Source organism: Trichosurus vulpecula, chromosome 2 (assembly GCF_011100635.1).
Source record: "Trichosurus vulpecula isolate mTriVul1 chromosome 2, mTriVul1.pri, whole genome shotgun sequence".
NCBI lineage: Eukaryota > Metazoa > Chordata > Mammalia > Diprotodontia > Phalangeridae > Trichosurus > Trichosurus vulpecula.
This window is the reverse complement of record NC_050574.1, coordinates 239330059-239350517: the sequence shown is the minus strand read 5'-3', so window position 1 is coordinate 239350517 and position 20459 is coordinate 239330059.

Below are 20459 nucleotides of genomic sequence, written 5' to 3'. Positions count from 1 at the left end.
CTTTGTATTGATGGCAGGTTTAATTGTTCTGTGAATCTCTCTTTAACTTCTAGCAACAGAGCAGAACACAAGTCCTCTAGTCCAACTCCTTATTTGATTCATGAGTTCCTTCTGGGACAACTTTAATGAGTGGCTGTCTAGCTTCTACCTGAAAACCCTGAATAACAGAGAACTCACTGTCTTCCCAGCCAACCAGGAGTATGCTGGAGCTGGCTCAAACTGACTCATAAGAACCCAATGTTAAAATTTCAGTGGAAGTACTTACATCTTAAAAATCAGCAAACACTACAAATTAGGGCTTTATTTATTATTTTGTTGATTGTCGAACTTAAGAAAGTGATGGGGAATATATTAGTAAAGCAGATTAAACTTAAAAGTGTGTTGTTCCTACATTCCCCCTGCCCCCCACCCCCACCCCCAAAGCCCACTGATAAACATTTACCAGCACACATTGAAGCCAACACATTGCATTTTGGGTCAACTGCATTTTTCAGAAATGTCTTTCTGATATTGAACCAAACTTTGCCTCCCTGTTGCTTTCCTTTATTGGTCTTTTTTTCTATCCCTAGGTCTGTACAGAAAAATTCATCATCAATTTTTTAAAAAAAGGTTGAGTTAGATAGGACTAAGGACAGAGCCTGCCTCTAGAAATTTAGTAAATAGCTCAGCTACTGCTAAGTGGCTTTTATTTCCTCTAATTGGTGCTTAATCTCTCTCTGAAGTTATGAACTCTATCAGCATTCTTACAGATGAAGGATATACATTTTATGATGGACAATGATTAGGTGCCTTGGCAATCAAAGCCAGGCCATTGAGATCATTAATGGAGTGGTCATTCTCAGGCAAGTCCACAGTTCATTGAAATGAAAATGAAGGAAAGCCCTGAAAGGGGTGACCAAATTAAGTCATGGAGTAGAAAAGAGAAATATACTCACTGCCTCCAAAGCCATTTTGAATTTCTTTGAAAGAAAAATGAAGCTAGATACAATAAGGCATTCCAACTGAAAATTGCACAAGGGAAGGAAAACAAGTAGAATATGGACTGGAAATCTAAGATTTAAGGCATCAAGCTTTGTGCTTATTGAATTTGCTTCTTGCTCTTGTGTACTCAGTAAAGAAGCAAATGAGATAGTATATTTAAAATGCTTAAAAAACCCTTAAAGAGCTATAGAAATGTGAACTGTTCTTGCTATTAAAGAGAGTTGGACATTATACTGAAGGGCATTATATTGATTTATGGATTACAATGTACAGATCCAAATCTTGCCAAAAAGCTTTTGACAATTGTGTTGTATTCTCCATAATAATTGCATGCTGTCATTTATTTCAATATGAAACTAAATTTCTTACTACCTTTTATTTTACTCTGATTCAATAGGCTTCAGAGCAGCTTCCAATCATCAGTATGAATACAGTAATTAAGGTTGTACTGAAAATGAATCATCACACAGTTTGCTGCATCGATTCTGATCACATTAATCTTTGCCACTGCAGCTACAGAAATTCATACTCCCTGGATCACTATTCGTACAGATTTTTTTCTTTCTTTTTCTCTTCAGAAAAGAAAGCCAACTCAAATGCTGCCTGTATAAGGAGTGGCTTTAAACAAAATTTCAAGAGCTTGAAGTTCACTGATGAGCATTTATTCAGTCTGTTATAAGTTTCTTACCCTGTAAGTAAAGATCTTGGAAGGCAACAAAGAAAAGCCGTGTTGTAAGACCACTTTGCAGCAAGCAAAGCGAATATGAAGCAGAATTCATTTATCTTTCTTTCCTAGACTGTTTAGCCTCACAGTGTAGCTTCTGGGATCCTTTTCACTTACTTAAACAAAGTAGAGGGTATATCACTTTGGAGTTATGTGTACTTGGCAGAAAGGTCTTTTTAAAAAAAAGATAGCTGTCTCCTTGCATTTGACCCTTTTTTTCTTTAAAAATGTTTATTTTTATTAACTAGATAGAATGCTGGTGCAGTAGTGTAAATATTTTTGCAATTTTTGGACCTTGTTTCTCCTAAATTTCAAAGTTACTTTAGTAAAAGAAGATTAAACTAACATTATGGGATGGGCAGACAGAGAATATAAATATGCTTGTCAGACAACTCCTCAAGATCACTAATATGTTCACTGAAAATATCACTGACCTGATTCACATTTATGTCAGAGCTAAAAAGGGAATGCTATCCTCAGTTTACTCAAAGGGAACAATTGTGCATCTTTAAAGCATCTTTAAAAATATTTACATTTTAAGTTTTATTTGAAAGAAAATTCTATTGTAGAAAGTTGAGGAAAGAGGTAATACACATCAGGACCACTGTGACCACCTAGTCTAACCCCTCACCTTGAGAAACCTCCTTTAGTTGGTACCTCTTTAAGTCTTTGTTCTTTTCCTGCCCTGATTCCAAGATGTTGGAAATTCAGAGCTCATTTCCATAATGATTTTTCCCTCTTTTCCTCCCATTATCTCAAGCCTAGGTCTTCCCTACCCAATTCTCTTTATATGGTAAATTGTGCTATTGCCTCCTGGTTTTCCAAGGCACCTGCCTTTAGGGTAGGAGCAGAATTTTGTTGCCTTGCCTGAATTAAGAATATGCTTCTCGAAGATTCCTCAAATTGTGAGAGAACATGGATGTTCTGGAATATGGGGGGTCAGATGTAATGGGACTAGGGCCTTTGAAAATTGGGATATTAGATCATCTTTCACAGAACAGTGCTTAATTGAAGTGAATTTGCTTTTTAACAGATGTGCCTGGATTTGTGTGTGAAGAGTATTAAACTATATATCATATCAGTAGCCTTTATCAGCCTTCATGTTTATGAGTGACAACAAAAAACTAAAAAAACAAGAAGAGAAAATCATAAAAGTTTGGTTGCATAAAAGCAATTTTAAAGTAATTTGTGATTTGCTTATCACTTACGCCTAGTTGCCATAAAGCAACAACAATGATTAAGCATCTGATTGAAAATGGATATCAGATTATATTTGTTGTGAATTTTATTTTGTTACAACACTAGCATTGTGCCCAGTTTTCACAATTTGTTGTTCATGTAGCATGACTATTCATATAATATGATCTGCTCGGAGCTTAAAAATATTAGGTGCTTTGTTGGTTCCCCTTTGTTCTTTCCTTGACCTTCTATTTAGTGCTAACATCTGTATGTTTAGCATTTTCCACTGTGATTCCCCATCTGTGCTTGCCTTCTTCAAAATTATAGGTAAGTATACCACAACTGGTTATTGGATCTAGAATTAAGGGAGCAGAGAAGATCCTTTTTCATAAATAAAAATAGAGGAAGAGTTATTTACCAAAAAAAGTGAGAAGGAAAATATTTCAGAAGAAATAATAGTTTTGATTACATGAAATTACAAAGTTGCACAAAGAAAATCAATGCAATTAATTAATAGAAAAGAGTCATCTAGAGAAAAATCATTACAGGCAACTCCTTTGATATTCAAGATGCACAGGGAGTTGATTCAAATACATAAGAACAAGAACCATTCCATAATAGATAAATGGGCAAAGAATTTGAACATGGATGTCTCAAAAGAAGTAAGCATTTAAGATAAGATAAGCTATCAATAATCAAATGGAAAAAGGTTCTAAATTACTAATAATCAGAGAAATGCAAATTAGAACAACTTCAAAGTTTTACCTTATACATATCAGATTGGCAAAAATGTCAATTTTTAGAGTGACTACAAAAGGAAAGATTCACGAATGCACTGTTCATTGTAGTGGAGGTGTGAATTGATACAACCATTCTGGAAAGCAATTTGGAACCATACCTAAAAGGTGACCTAATTGTTCGTATCTTTTGACATATAATAACACAACTAAGCTTGTACCCCAAACAGACCAAAGAAAGAGTCAATGATTCCACATGTACAAAATTATTTACAGTAGAACTTTTTATTATACTAAAGAACAAAAAAGTGCCTATTAACTGTAAGAAGTGGCTGAGAAAATTATGAAGTCAATATAATGTAATGTTATTACACTGTCAGAAAATTTAAAAAGGGATAAAGTCAGAGAAATCATGGAAGGCTTATATAAACTAATGCACAATGAATGAGTAGAACCAGAAAAATAACTTAAACAATAACTGAAATATTGTAAAGAAAAACAATTTTGAGAGTATTAAGAATTCTGATCAATGAGACAAACAACCACATTTGTAGAACAATTGTGAATCATATTTCTTGCCTCTTTGCAGATAAGTGATTGACTAGAAGGACAGAAAGAGACACATTTTCTGACATGGCCAATGTGTTGATCTGTTTTGCTTGACTATGTTTATTTATAAGAAGGGAGGGACTTAATTTAGATTAATTTTGTTTGGGGGAAGGAGTTTTTTGGTGGGGAGGTAGGGTAGTAATAATTATAATAAAAAAGAAAAAATATTACTGAAACATTTATAAAACACAGAAGAGAGCAGACAGACAGACATTCAGAAAGAGATACAGACTAACAGGACAGTGTTGGAATTACAGTGTTAAATTTATCATAAACTTAAAAACCTAATCCCTACATGATTGAGATTCACTGTTTAAAATGAAGTTCTCTTTTCTCTTCTCTGTATGCAGAAATGGTATTTGTTAGTGGCTATGAAAGTTCATAAAAATAAGTTAATAAAAAATTTGCTAAAAAAAGTTATACATGATTTGTCATGTTTTCACTAGCTCTCAGCTGATTAATTTAAGATGTTAATTTTGTTGTTGTTCAGTTGTGTTGTGACCCCATTTGGGTTTTTCTTGGCAAAGATACTGGAGTGGTTTGCCATTTCCTTCTCCAGCTCATTTTACAGATGAGGAAGTGAGGTAAAGAGGGTCAAGTGACTTGGCCAGGGTCACACTGCTAGTAAGTGTCTGAGGCTTTGAACTCAGAAAGGTTTTTTTTACTTCAGGTCCTACATTCTATGCACTATGGCACCACCTAGCTGACCCTAAGATGTTAATGACTGACAGCTATTAAAGTATACTTTTTCTCCTCCTCATCTCACTACCAGTTTTTACATTTATGAATGAGAGGAGGTTCTAAGGACCTGGGACCAGTCAGGGAAGGATTTCAGGAGCATTCAAAGAACCTGACTCTTGAGAAACTGGGGGCTGCTGATGATAATGCAAAGAACAAAAATGTAAAGAAACTCAGAAGCAGCCCAAGACATATTGGGCCAGTATCCTAGTTTCACATTCTCTTTACTTTTCCTTTTTCCACCCTTCACTTGATAAACCTCCCTCTTCCTGCAATAAGTTAAATATTAGTTATGAGGCACTGTGTGTTTCCAGCTACTTTGAATGTTTCTATTTGTTCCTGTCAGAAATATTTGGTATTTTCAGCTTTCAAGTAGTTATAGTGCCTAGATCAAATATAGAGTGGCATGTTTAAATGTTTAACCAAGATTTCTGATCTGATGGCCTGGAAAGTCTGAGTTTAGGCTGAAATAACACTATTTTGCTATAATAGTAACATCTTTTTTGGTTTACAAAAGAATATTTCCAGTATAATGAGTACAAACAGAAAGTAAAGGCCATGTTGATACTGTTGAATTTAGCCAGTGAAAGCTTATTTTGGAGGCAGAGCCAAGATGGCAGAGTAAATGTAGGGACTCACCTGAGCTCTCTCCCAAACCCCTCCACATACCTTTGAAAATGACTCTTAACAAATTCTAGAACAGCAGAATCCACAAAAAGATGGAGTGAAACAAATTCTAAGCCCAAGACAACTTGGAAGATTGGCAGGAAAGGTCTGTTACACCAAGGTGAGAGAGGAGTACAGTCCAGTGAAGGTTGTACCAGAACACTCTGGGACCCAGCAAACTGGGAGCAGGCCTCGGGTGACTCAATAACTGGCAGCAGTGGTGGTTTCTAGATCTCTCAGCCCACAGACACCAAGGATGACTTGGAAGGTCAGGAGGAAAAGATCTGTTGCACATGGGTGAGAGTGGAGTGTAGTCCAGCATGGGCCATGCCAGGAGAGTGCTGGCCATAGCAAACAAGGCCTTAGGAGTGACCGAATTAGTAGCAGGAGTGGCTGCTTCCAGAGCTCTCAGCCCATAGATGGTAAGGGGGTTGAACAATTGGTGAGAAGGAGATTACAGGAGTCTTTTTGCTAGAACTGAGGCAGGACTCCGTTGCTTTGCCCATACTTGGATCAGTGTTGCAGTATGGGTGGCAGTCCCAGGGCAAGGAGGAGCACTAGCACAGCAGAGTTTCTGGCTACAGTGGAGGGGGGACCCTCCTCACAGTTCCAGGGCAGAAAAGAGTGCTTGTGGTTGCTCAAAGACTAGAGCACAGGCCAGGAGAGGAGTAAACATTTGTCCTTAGATCATACCACCTTGGAAGAACTGAAAACTTACAGGTTCCTAGCAGTATCTCTGAAAACAGCTGCACAAAACCTTTGAGGCTTGGGACAGAACACCTTCCACCCTGGAAGCAGAGTCCTACTTTAACAAAGAGTAAAAAGTCAAGTAATAGGCTGGGAAAATGAGCAAACAACAACAAAAAACGGACTATAGAAAGTTACTATGGTAACAAGGAAGATCAAAATACATACTCAGAAGAAAACAAAGTCAAAGCTCCTACATCCAAAGGCTCCAAGAAAAATATGAATTGGTTTCAGGACATGGAAGATCTTAAAAAGGATTTTGAAAATCAAGTAAGAGAAGTAGAAGAAAAATTGGGAAGAGAAATGAGAGTGATGTAAGAAATTAATGAAAAAATGAGTCAACAGTTTGGTAAAGGAGACACAAAAAAATACTGACAAAAATAACACCTTTAAAAGCATAATTAGCCTAGTGGAAAAGGAGGTCCAAAAGCTCACTGAAGAAAATAATTCTTTAAAAATTAGAATGGAACAAATGGAAGCTAATGACTTTATGAGAAATCAAGAAACAATAAAACAAAACCAAAAGAGTTAAAAAATAGAAAATAATGTGAAATATCTCATTGGAAAAAACTACTGTCCTGGAAAATAGATCTAGGAGAGTTAATTTAAAAATTATTGGACTACCTGAAAGCCATGATCAAAGAAATAGCCTAGACATCATCTTTAAAGAAATTATCAAGGAAAACTGTCCTGATATTCTAGAACCAGAGGGTAAAACAGAAATTGAAAGAATCCAGTGATCACCTCTTGAAAGAGATCCCAAAATTAACACTGCCAGGAATATTATAGCCAAATTCCAGAGTTCCCTGGTCAAGGAGAAAATATTGCAAACAGTCAGAAAGCAACAATTCAAGTACTGTGGCACCACAGTCAGGATAACAGACAATTTAGCAGCTTCTACATTAAGGGACTGAAGAGCTTGGAATGTGATATTATGGAGGGCAAAGGAGCTAGCGTTACAACCAAGACTCACCTACCCAGAAAAACTGAGTATAATCCTTCAGGGGAAAAAAAGGACATTCAGTGACATAGAGGACTTTCCAATATTCTTGGTGAAAAGATAGGTGCTAATTAGAAAATCTGACTTTCAAATACAAGACTCAAGAGAAGCATAACAAGTTAAACAGAAAAGGGAAATCATAAGGGACTTAATAAGGTTAAACTGGTTACATTCCTACATGGGAAGATAATATTTGTAGCTCATAAGACTTTTTTCATTATTAGGGCAGTTAGAAGGAGTATACATAGACAGATGTGAGTTGAATATGAAGGGATGATATCTCAAAAAATAAAATTAGGCATGTGAGAGAGCAATGTACTGAGAGAAAGAGAAAGGAAGATGTAGAATGGGGTAAATTATCTCAAATAAAATAGTCAAGAAAAAGCTTTTACAGTGGAGAGGTGAGGTCAGTGAACCTTACTCTAATCAGAATTGGCTCAACAAGGGAATAACATACACATTCAATTCTGTATGAAATCTATCTTATCCTACAGGAAAGTAGGAGGGAAAGAGGATAAGAGAAGGGGGTTGTGATAGAAGGGAGGGCAGATTGGGAGGGGTTGATCAGAAGCAAAACACTTTTGAGGAAGGACAGGGTGAAAGGAGAGAGAATAGAATAAATGGTGGAGGGAGGAAATAGGATGGAGGGAGATACAGTTAGCAATAGTAACTATGAAAAAACTTTTCAAGCAGGTTTCTCTGATTAAGGCCTCATTTCACAAATCTATAGAGTCAAATTTATGAATGTAAAAGCAATTGCCCAAATGATAAATGAAATGCAAATTAAAATGATTCTGAGGTACTATCTCATACCTATTAAACTGGCTAACAGGATGGAAAAAGTAAAAGACAAATGTTGGAGGTGATGTGGGAAAAATGAGACATTAATGCACTGTTAGTGGAGTTGTGAACTGATTCATCCATTCTATAGAGCAATTTGGAACTATCCCCAAAGGGCTATAAAACCATGCATTCCCTTTTACCTAGCAATGCCACTAATAAGTTTATATCACAAAAGAGATAAAAAACAAAAAGGAAAAGGACCCTTATGTACAAAAATATTTGTAGCAGCTCTTTTCTGGGGGCAAAGAATTAGAAATTGAGGGGATGCCCATCAATTGGGGAATGGCTGAATATGTTGTGGTATGTGGTTATGATGGAACACTATCATGCTATAAAAATGATGAGCAGGATACTCTTAGAAAAACCTGGAAAGACTTGAATGGGCTAATGTAAAGTGAAATGCACTGTGTACAAAGTAACAGCAATATTGTAAAATGATCGTCTATGAACGACTTAACTATTCTCAGCAATACAAAGATCCAAGACAACTCTGAAGGAATTATGATGAAAAATGCTATCCCCAAAGGAAGAACTAATGGTGTCTGGATACAGATTGAAGCATACTTAAAAATTTTTTTTCTTTATTTTTCTTTTCATTATTTTGGCTTTCTGTGTATTTTCTCAGATAATATTGGTCAAAAATGTAGGTGAATAAATGTTTTATTCTTATTTTAAAAGATGACATAGCTGTAGAGATAATACTGTCTCTCTTGATTGTGAAGTTGGTAAAAATGGTCAGAATTGAAGGAAAATTGATAGATATATTAGTTTCTTAGGTTTTTTATATTAATCATTATCTTTTCTCCTGTCTATCCCTTTTCAAAACTTCAACTCTGTAGCTACATTTGTATAAGTATTTATACATATATATGTGTATATATATATATACATATATATATAAATATATGTTTCTAATGAAGCAGAAAATAATACCTTAAAATTGTTTATAGGGAATGAAAACTTAAAGAATGGTGGAAAGATATTGGTGAAATATGCCACTATTAGTTGGCAGATATATCAGTGTATCATATCAAATTAATTAATCAAAAATGATCCAAATAAATGTATTGATCATCAACTTAGGTAATCCAAAAACCAAGAAAATATCCATAATCTATAAGGCTCTGATTCACTTGGATACTTAGTCTGATTTCAGCTTGTTCTTATTGATGATGGCAATGTATTGGCTCAGTTTCTTATCTTTATATTAATTAGAACTGCATAGGAATATTAATATATTTTTAAAAATCTAAACCATTGTGTTGATTAAAGAGTAAGAAAGTTCATTTGTGACTAAAGTTTTAATTTTAAAATTTAAAGCCTATTACAGTTTAAAGCTTTTTTTTTATTAAAGTTAACAACATACAAATTGCATACTCAGATAAATTCTTTTAGAATTGAAAAAGTAACTAAATGGGGGGTGGAGCCAAGATGGCAGCTGGAAGGCAGAAACTTGCTTAAGCTCCCCCAGGTCCCTCCAAACACCTGTAAAAATGGCTCTGAACAAATTCTAGCTCTGCAGAACACATGAAGTAGCAGAGGGAAGCAGGGCTCCAGCCCAGAAAAGCCTGGATGGTCACTTGGAAAGGTCTATTGAATGGAGCTGGGAGCAGAGCAGAGCACAGCCCAGTGCAGGCCATGCCAGGACCAACCAAACCGGGAGCTTGGCGGAACAGGCAGTAGGGCCCTGAATCATTGAACTGTGGCACTTACCAGACTTCTCAACCCACAAACGCCAAAGACAACAGAGAAGGTTAGTGGAAAAACTGCTAGAGTGAAAGAAGTTAATGGTGGGCCCTAGCCCCAGGGTCATGGAAGTGGTGCAGCTCTAGGACTGCTTCCAGAGCTCCAGCTGCTGTTGCTTCTGGCCTCAGGCCCACCCTGTGTGAGGAATTAAGTGGCAGATCAGAGCAGGAGTGCAGAGCCTGCTTGGGTCTGGGTCGTGGTCTGGGTTGGCAGTTCTTGGGGGAGGAGGAGTGCTGGTGTGCCAGAGTTTGCTGTGTAGAAGTAGCTCTGAAAATAGCAGCATAATCCCTTAAGCTTGGGACAAAGTACTCTCTACTCTACAAGCAGTCATACTCTGACAAAAAGTTCAAGGGTCAAGTAGTTGTCTGGGAACATGAACAGGCAGTGAAAATGGGCTCAGAATGAAGTCAATGAAGTCAAAGAGCCTACATCAAAACCCTCCAAGAAAAATATGAATGGGTCTCAGGCCATGGAGGGGTTCAAAAAGGATTTGGAAAAGCCAGTCAGAGAAGTAGAGGAAAAACTGGGAAGAGAAATGAGAGTAATGCAAGAAAATCATGAAAAACAAGTCAATGACTTGCTAAAGGAGACCCCCCAAAATACTGAAGAAAATAACACCTTAAAAATAGACTAATTCAAATGGCAAAATAGCTCCAAAAAGCCAATGAGGAGAATAATAACTTGAAAGGCAGAATTAGTCAAATGGAAAAGGAGTTCCAAAAGACCACTGAAGAAAATACTACCTTAAAAATTATAACGGAGCAAGTGGAAGCTAGTGACTTTGTGAGAAATCAAGATATTATAAAACAGAACCAAAAGAATGAAAAAATGGAAGACAATGTGAAATACCTCATTGGAAAAACCACTGACCTGGAAAATAGATCCAGGAGAGATAATTTAAAAATTATTGGACTACCTGAAAGCCATGATCAAAAAAAAAAGATCCTAGACATCATCTTTCAAGAAATTATCAAGGAAAATTGCCCTGATATTCTAGAGCCTGAGGGTAAAATAGAAATTGAAAGAATCCACCAATTGCCTCTTGAAAAAGATCCCAAAAAGACAACTCCTAGGAATATTGTCACCAAATTCCAGAGTTCCCCGGTCAAGGAGAAAATACTGCAAGCAGTCAGAAAGAAACAATTTGAGTATTGTAGAAACCCAATCAGGATAACACAAGATCTAGCAGCTTCCACATTGAGGGATAGAAGGGCTTGGTGTATGATATTCTGGAGTTCAAAGGAGTTAGGATTAAAACCAAGAATCACCTACCCAGCAAAAATGAGTATCATGCTTCAAGGCAAAATATGGATTTTCAATAAAATAGAACTTTCAAGCTTTCTCAATGAAAAGACCAGAGCTGAATAGAAAATTTGACTTTCAAACTCAAGAATCAAGAGAAGCATGAAAAGGTAAACAAGAAAGAGAAATCATAAGGGACTTACTAAAGTGGAACTATTTTGCTTACACTCCTACATGAAAAGATGATGTGTGTAATTCATGAGACCTTTCTCAGTATTAGGGTAGTTGAAGGGAATATACATATATATAGACAGAGGGCACAGTGTGAGTTCAATCTGAAGGGATGATATCTAAAAAATAAAATAAAATTAAGGGATGAGAGAAGAATATATTGAGAGAGAGAGAAAGGGAGAGATAGAATGGGGTAAATTGTCTCACATAAAAGTGGCAAGAAAAAGCAATTTGTTGGAAGGGAAGAGGGGGCAGGTGAGGGGGAATGAGTGAATCTTGCTCTCATCAGATTTGACTTGAGGATGGAATAACATACACACTCAATTGGATATCTTACCCCACATGAAAGTGGGGGGAAGGGGATAATAAAGGGGGTACAATAGAAGGGAGGGCAGATAGGGGGAAGAAGTAATCAAAAGCAAACACTTTTGAAAAGGGACAGGGTCAAGGCATAAAATTGAATAACGGGGGGACAGGATAGGATGGAGGAAAATATAGTTAGTCTTTCACAACATGACTCTTTATGGCAGTGTTTTTCATAATGATACACATGTGGCCTATGTTGAATTGCTTGCCTTCTTAGAGAGAGGGAGTGGGGAGGGAAGAGGGGAGAGAATTTGGAATTCAAAGTTTTAAAAGAAGATGCTCAAAAAAAGTTGTTTTTACATGTAACTGGGAAATAAGATATACAGGCAATGGGGCATAGAAATCTATCTTGCCCTACAAGAAAGTAAAGGATAAAGGGATGGGGGTTAGGGGGAGTGGGGTGACAGAAGGGAGGCCTGACTGGGGAATGGAGCAATTAGAATATATGCCGTCTTGGAGTGGGGGGTGGAGGGTAGAAATGGGGAGAAAAGTTGTAACTCAAAATTTTGTGGAAATCAATGCTGAAAACTAAAAAATAAATAATTATGTATGGAATAAAGAAAAAAAAAGAACAAGTAACTAAATGGAAAGTGTCATGATTTGGAATAGTAAGAAAGGAACTAGATCTTCTCTGTGACTTGAATTCCATTCTATCCTTGGCCTCAGAAAGAGGAGCTCTAAGTGTCCCTAAGTGTGGTATAGTTCTGTGCTTCATTTTTCTTCTAATTTAAACCTGGAAGGAGGAGACAATACCTTGGTATGCAATAGGTAATCTGTGCTTAAAATATGCTAAAACATGAACATTTTGGTTCCTAAAAGGAGGTAGGGAAAGATAGAGAACAATGAGTCTCATTGATTAAAAGTGATAACCTGGGCCCATGGGAAGGAATTTCCTAGGAGAGGAGAATTTGGAGAGTAGATTAGGCCAGAGCTCAGCTGTGTAACAAGGCAAAAACAAGGCAGGAGCTGGGAATTGAATTTGTAGTAGTGATTCCAAAGTCAGAGAGTCAGAATGTAGGACAAACTCTGATTACAAAGTGTGGCAATATGAATGGTGAGATGTTAATACATCTCTTGTAAATTCCCTTTTTCAGAACGCCTTTTTTCTGGTAGTGGTATGCTAGCTACAAACCCTTTTTCCTTTTCTGTATTTGTACTGCCATGGTTGAATGCTATTCCACTCCATATGATCCCTTTATTGGCCTCAACGGTGCAGCTTGATGGAACATCACTGGTAATAGGCCTCTTCCAATTCCAGGGCAAACATGTTATGTGTGGGCTTTTAATTTCACTCATTAGGCAAAAACAAACCTTAACAAATACAATGTTTTGGAATTAGCCTCACTGTCTCCAAGGATTCAAGATATAGGATCATAGATACAGGGATAAAAAGGACCTCAGAGATCATCTAGTCTATTCCCTTCATTTTACTGGAAATGACTGGAAGAAATTGGGGAGCTTTCTCAAGGTATCACAGGTAGTAAGTATGTTGGTAGTATTTGAAAACAGGTCTTTTGACTTCAGAGTCAATGTTCTTCCATAATACTATACCAAGATTATAATTTCTTTTTGATCCTTCTATATTTGGTTGGAATGGGTAAGGATTCCATGGCTTTAGCTTGGGGTTGGAGTGAGACTATTGTAAGGAGATCCAATAAAATGTGGGGGTGAATGATGCATAGAATAATCTTAGCAGGTAGGTCATAGGACTAATCATCAGGGATGGGTAAATGACTTATTTTTTGCATGCCACTTTCTAGGAAAGTCTATCTGACTTCAGGTTATAGATAGATAGCTAGATCTGATCACCCACATCTAAGGACTCTTTGGGGTTGTGAGGATAGTTAGCCTGGGGATTACCTAATTTGACTAGGGCAATATTGGCCATTGGGATTTTATTGCAGTGTGAGTGAATGTAAGAAACTAAGAGAGGTAAAAGTTGTGACTTGTGCAAAAGGATATATGTTTTGCATAGTCAAGTGAACTATGTAATTATGAGAGAAATCTTTGTGGGCAGTAATGTGATAAGCCATCTTAATGTTAGGAAGTATAGCACCCAAGATATTTTCAAGGGCCCAGTTCATATATTTTGCCTGCCCATCAGAATGGAGATAGTATGTTATGTAAAGATGAAATGTTACATAGAAAGTCATTAATACTATAATCCTCAAATGAGAGCTAAAATAGAGACCTCAATTGAAGGTGATAGAAGAGGAGAGACCATGGACAAGCAAAATTTTGGGGGTGAAGATGTGCAGCTTTGGTAGTCATGGGAAATTCAGTAGTCATGGGAAATATATTTTTTAAAAAATATATTATTTTTTAATTTATTTCCTGGTTTCATAAAAAAGGTATAGCACTGCTCATTAAACCTCACTGAGAGTAATGTACATGTGTGAGCCAGGGAGTAGGAGTCTTTTGAAGACTTATTCTCCTTTGGGAGCAGATATGGTGTTGACTTGGAAAGCAGAAAAATATGCAGGATGTGAATACCATGCCTGCTGCTCTCAGATCATATTTAATAGGTTTAGTCTAGATGACAAAGTTTATGGATATTGGAGTGACTAACCCACTGAGTGTCTCAATTCTGATTTTTGTGACAGTATGGTAAATTTTGCCTCATGGGTACCAATTAAACTTTGTGGGATGGAACTTTCAAGTTGAATATGGTTATCGAAGGCTATACCTTATTCAAAAGGAGCAGAATAGATAAAAGGGATGGTGGGTGGATAAATTAAGAGGATATTATCCTATTAGGAAATCCAGGACCCGAATGGGAAAATATGATGTAGAACACTTGGGCAAACATGAGAAAGTGGAAAACATGAGAAAACCCTAAGGGAAGATTGCATCTTAGAATGTGTAATACAAGAGAACAAGAAAGTCAAGGATACTTTCATGTGCATCTTAGATTGAAGGAGAAGACTTCAAGGGGTTCACAGAAAGATTAGGTAGAATCCCATGGCTTTAGATTTTACAGGGAAAGTTGGCTGGAATGATGCCCAAAGAGTTACTAAATTGCCAGACCCTTTGATCCAGCAATGCCACTACTAGGCCTATTTCCAAAGATGATTAGGGAAAAAGGAAAACAACCTACATGTTCTAAAGTATTTATAGCAGCAATCTTTGTGGTGGCAAAGAACTGGAAATTGTGGGGAGCCCCATCAATTAGGGGATGGCTGAACTAGTTGTGGTATATGATCATGATGGAATACTACTGTGCTATAAGAAATGATGAACTCAATGATTTTTAGAAAAATGGAAAACTTGCACGAACTAATGAATGAACAGAACCAAGAGAGTGTTATATACAGTTACAGCAATATTGTTTTAAAAACAACTTTGAGTGACTAAGTCATTTTGAATATTATAAGTACCCAAATTAACTATAAAGGATCTATGAAGGAAGATGCTATCTGCATTCGGAGAAAGAATTGATAGATAGAAGTATGTGTAGAATGATTTCACATATATATGTATATATGTGTGTGTTTATATATGTATATATATATATATATATAGTCATGTCTAATGGTAGTCATCTTAAGGTAGGAGGGAAGAAAAAAGGGAAAAATGAAATTTACATAGCTTTATTATATATTTTAAAAGGAATAGCAAGTTGTACATAATAGATTTGCAGTTTCATGTGCAATCATTTAAAAAATTCTCCTAAATTAAATTCTCATAAACTAAAAATAAAAAAGAAAGTGTCTAAGAATGAAATTCTGAAGACACAAATGGAGAATGTCCTAGTGAAGTAAAAAAGACTTTTGGTTTCCAAAGGGAAAAAATTTTGAGGTAGGTGGAAGCAGAGAAGAAGGAAAATGAAGAGCACAAGGACTTTACGAGAAAGTAGATGGCAAGGCAAAAGTCAATAGGAAAAGGTAGTTAAAACTAATGGGTGTAGAAAAATAATAATAATAATCACAATAAGTGATAGAAGAGAAGGCTTGGCGTGGCTATTAAATTGTTAAGAAATATTTTAAAAGCTGTTATGGTGTTAAGGAGATGCCAGCATCACCCAGAAACCGTTTAAAAGTCAATGACAGAGTATCTCATCTGCAGAAAAGAGAAATTCTGTAGTGCTTTGCAATAAATGCTTACAACCTTTAAGAATTTATTATTTAAACTTTTTCTTTCAGTGAATGGGTATTTGTTACTGTAGGTGCTACAGCTCTAACTACTGAGGACCCAGAAAAGAATGTTCTTACCATCAAAATCCTTGATACTGTCAGATAGTTGAACATCAGAAACTGATATGATTTTCTCAGTGGAAGTAATATAAAGAGGCATTCCCACCTACTTTGCTGTTATACCTAAGGACTATGGAACCTTTTCATTTGACTTGGCAGCTGAGAACTTCCATATATGTTCCCTCTTCTATTTGAATGTGAGCTTCCTCAGGGCAGGGACCATCTTATTTTTTTCTTTGTATTTCTAGAGCTTAGCACAGTGCTTTGTACATAGTAAGTGCTTAATAAAGACTTCATTCATTTATTTATTCATTTATCTGTTCTTGAGTGGAAGCATACAACTGTGAGCCACTACATTTTTTGAAACAATTCAGTTCCAGAAATATTGGGATCATTACTACTGCAGACAGGTATACATAAGCAGTCCCTATACAACTGTAATTAAAAGGATTGAATGTGAGCTGTATTACTGCCATGGCCAAGGGACTTTTACCCATGTTTGAAGTCCAGGCTGGTCTCCCTCATAGAAGAGAAGGCAGAAGCATTTGAAGAATGACTTTTCCTACTCCTTATTTTCAAGGACAATGAAAAGTTTCTTAAAAACCTAAAAAAACACAACAAAAAGAAAAATGCATGAATAAAAAAATCATTTATTGGGTACCTACCACATGACTTATACTGCTTTAAGCATTGGAGATGACAAAAGACAAAAGTGAAGAAGATTGTCCCGTGGAACTTACATTTTTTTTAATAGGGAAAGACAATACACACAGGAGAGTGGTTTCCAGGGAGAGGCATTTTTGTTTGAAAAGCTACTGGGAGGCACCTGGAGCTAAAGGGTGCATAGATTAACACACTCTTTCCAGTAGCAGTAGTTACAGTAATATTGATTTGATTAGGGCTTCAGAACTGGAAAGCTTGGGAGTGTGTGGGGGAGGAGAAAGAGGGATATGTATGGGGGCAAAATTGTAGAAGAGAAGATGTCAGGGATAAAACAGTGCAGCATGGCTGAAATAATAAACTGATATAGTGTGCCACATAAGAGGCATCTATCAGAACCTCTTCTACCAGAACTTCAGGGGCAACAGGGTGGAAATTCTCCACTTGAAAGAGTTAATTCTTACAGGGCAATAGTCATTCTTCTGGATTTCAATGTGAGGGAAAAAGGGGGAAAATAATCTGAAAAGGCAATGTCTATTTATTTTAAGAAGTTAAAAGGGGGGAAGTGTCACAGAAGAAGAAGAGAAGAAAAAAGGTCATTGAATACTTGAGGCTAAGAAATACATTTAAGGCTCTACCTGAAGATAAGACAGCAGAATGCTTTGCAGAAGAGGCAGCTGTTCATCCTTCCAGTATAAAATGACTTCCAGCTGGTGCCAGGTGAGATGTCAGGTGAGATAAAAAAAATTGGAGGTGTTTCTGGGTGGAAACTCTTTGCTGAGCACTATGAAAGCAGCATATTCCTTGACCTGATAACAATAGAGAGGCCTAGTGTCTTCCTAGGGCATGTGTCCAAGATATGGTAGAGAACCTCTCAAGACTTGTCAAAACAAATTACTACTACCCACTTCTGGTGATTCACATGAGCCCATATGATCCTGCCAGAAGGAATCCACAAAGCATTGCCAAAGATTCTGAAGTCTTGGGCAAGAAATTGAAGGCCATAGAGACACAGGTGGTGTTTTCTTCACCGTTGCCCATTGAAGGCAAGGGATGTAGAAGGGGAAAACAGATTTGGAAAGCGAACAGTTGGTTAAGAAGATAGTGTCTGAAAATGGTATTTGGATTTTTGGATCATGCCTTAAAATATAGGAATGACAGGCTCCCTGTCAGTGCTAGGAGATAGCTAGCAAAGGTGGATAAGATTAAGGGTTGGAAAGGCACTATGGTATAGTGTGGTATGACAATGGACTTGGAGTTCACAAGACCTGGCTTTAAATTGTGCCTCAGACAATTATTAGCAGTGTGACCCTGGGCAAGTCAATTAACCTCTCTGAACGTCAATGATGGCACAGTAGATAGTGCTCGGCCTGGAGTCAGGAAGATCTGAGTTCAAATCTGGGCTTAGAAACTTGTTAGCTGTCTGACTCAGGGCAAGTCAATTAACCTCTCTTTGCCTCAGTTTCTTTCTCTGTAAAATAAGGATAATAATAGCACCTACCATGGAAAGCTTTTGTGAAGATCAAATGAAGTATTTGTAATATTATATTTAAAAAGTGCTCAGCATTGTGTTAGCACATAGTAGGCACTGTATAAATTTTTATTCCTTTTTCTTGTCCCTTTCCTACCTTCTTGCACTCCCTCTGAAGGAACTGTGAATCTATGATTCTACAAAGATTTTTGCCTGGTGTCTTAAAAACCTGCCAAGCCTCAGCTTTGGGATCAGTCTTACCATTTGATGCCTTTGCTCTTACACACATGATGCTAAATGGAGGAGAAAATCATTCAACTGCTCTGACTGGGTCCACTACGAATTTATGTTTCTCAATCTCAACTAAGCTCTCACCGCTACTAGGCAATCCTACTATACCACTCTTATCAACTCATTATGTCAGTATCCACAGCAGCTCTTCCAAACCTTTTCATCCCTTCTCAAACTTCCATGGCTTCTCTTCCCCCCGCCTTCTGTGCTGGGATCATTGCTTCGTACGTTATGAAAAAAATGAAGCCTTTCACCGTGAGTTCTATCTTCTCCTCTCCCATCTGCCACTTTCTCCTTTCAATACTGTCTCACTTGATGAAGTCATCTTACTGCTTACCAAAGCTAATCCCTCTACTTCTTCAAGCAATTTTATTCTGTCCTGTCTTCTCCAAGAGACTTCCCCTGATCAATACTATTCTGTCACTTATTTTCAATCTCTCACTGTTTACTGGCTCATTCTCTACCACCTACAAACATGCCAATGTCCACTCCCCCATTCTCAAAAAATCTCTTATTTGATCCTTCCAGCCCAGCAATTCCCATTCTTATACCTCTCCTGTCCTTTGTAACTAAATTCCTTGCAAAGGGTTGTCTACAATAGATGCCTCCTCTTGCCTCTCATTGTCTTCTTAAGACTTTACATCTGGTTTACAACCTTATCATTTCAATGAAACTGCTCTCTTCAGTTACCAGTGATATCTTAGTTGCAAAATTCAACGGCTTTTTCTCCATCTTCTTTCTTCTCTCTGCAGCCTTTGACGCTATTAAATGCTCTCTTCTCCTCGATACTCACTTACCTCTTGCTAGGTTTTCAGGACACCACTCTCTCCTAGTTCTCCTTCTACCTATCTGACTGTTCCTGTTTATTAGACATCGGACAAGAGAACTCCAGCATTGCTGGGAAGAAGAGTTCATATTCAGCCTGAATACATCACAATGCACCTGAACCAGAGGGACTTTGTTTCCTGGGTTAAAATCCAAAAAGAATAGATACTAGAGGTAGCTAGGTGCTTCAGTGGATAGAGCTGGGATTGGCGTCAGGATGATCTGAGTTCAAAACTGACCTCAGACACTTGCCAGCTGTGTGATGCTGGGCAAGTCATTTAACCTCTGTTTGCCTCAGTTTAATCATCTACAAGAAGGGGATAAAATAGCATCTACCTTCCAGAGTTGTCCTAGGGATCAAAGGAGATAATTATAAAACACTTAGCACAGTGCTCGGCCCATAATAGGTGCTATATAAATGTTAGTTATTATCTATACTCAGTTTTTTAAACTACCACTGTGGAGACTTGGAGTTGTAGGGGCATTCACTCTGGCTAGGTAAGAGCTTAGGCCCCAAATTTCTCTGAATCCAATAGTACCTCTACCTGATAGCATGGTGTCATAGGAAAAACTCAGGTCTTACAGGCATTGATTTACCACTTAGGGTAGTGCGACATTGGGGAAATTACTTCATCCCCTGACCTGCCTCATTTGCCTCACTTATTGAAAAAATTGAGCTAAATGGTCTCTAAGCTCCTTGATAACTGATAATCTTGAAGTTTCTTTTCCTTGATATTTGGATTTGTTGTTCTCATGGACTCTGGCTTGATTGGCGGAATTAGGCTACAAACATTTTTCCTTATATGATTCTTCCTGTAGATGGTCCTTAATGAATTTTTAAAAACCCACATTCATTAAGCACTGTATGTCAAGTACTATGGCAAGTGCTAGAAATACAAAGAGAAAATCAAGGAAACCTCTGTTCTCATGCATCTCACACTCTAACTGGGGGAGATAACACATATAGGAGTGTTCAGCTGCAGTGTAGAGGATAAGATTTGGAAGTCCTAATGGTGCCACAATGGTCAGATAGCAAGACCTAAAGGTCCTTAGGATGTTTTACTAGGTCAGATGTCAGTGCCTAGAGATCTTGAGGGCATGGTACTAGGTCATATGGTAAGACCCATATTATCTTAAAAATTCAATGGCAGAGCAGATGGTATCCTCATCTTACTGGAAGGATTATTGGTGACTTCATGCTTATCCAAGC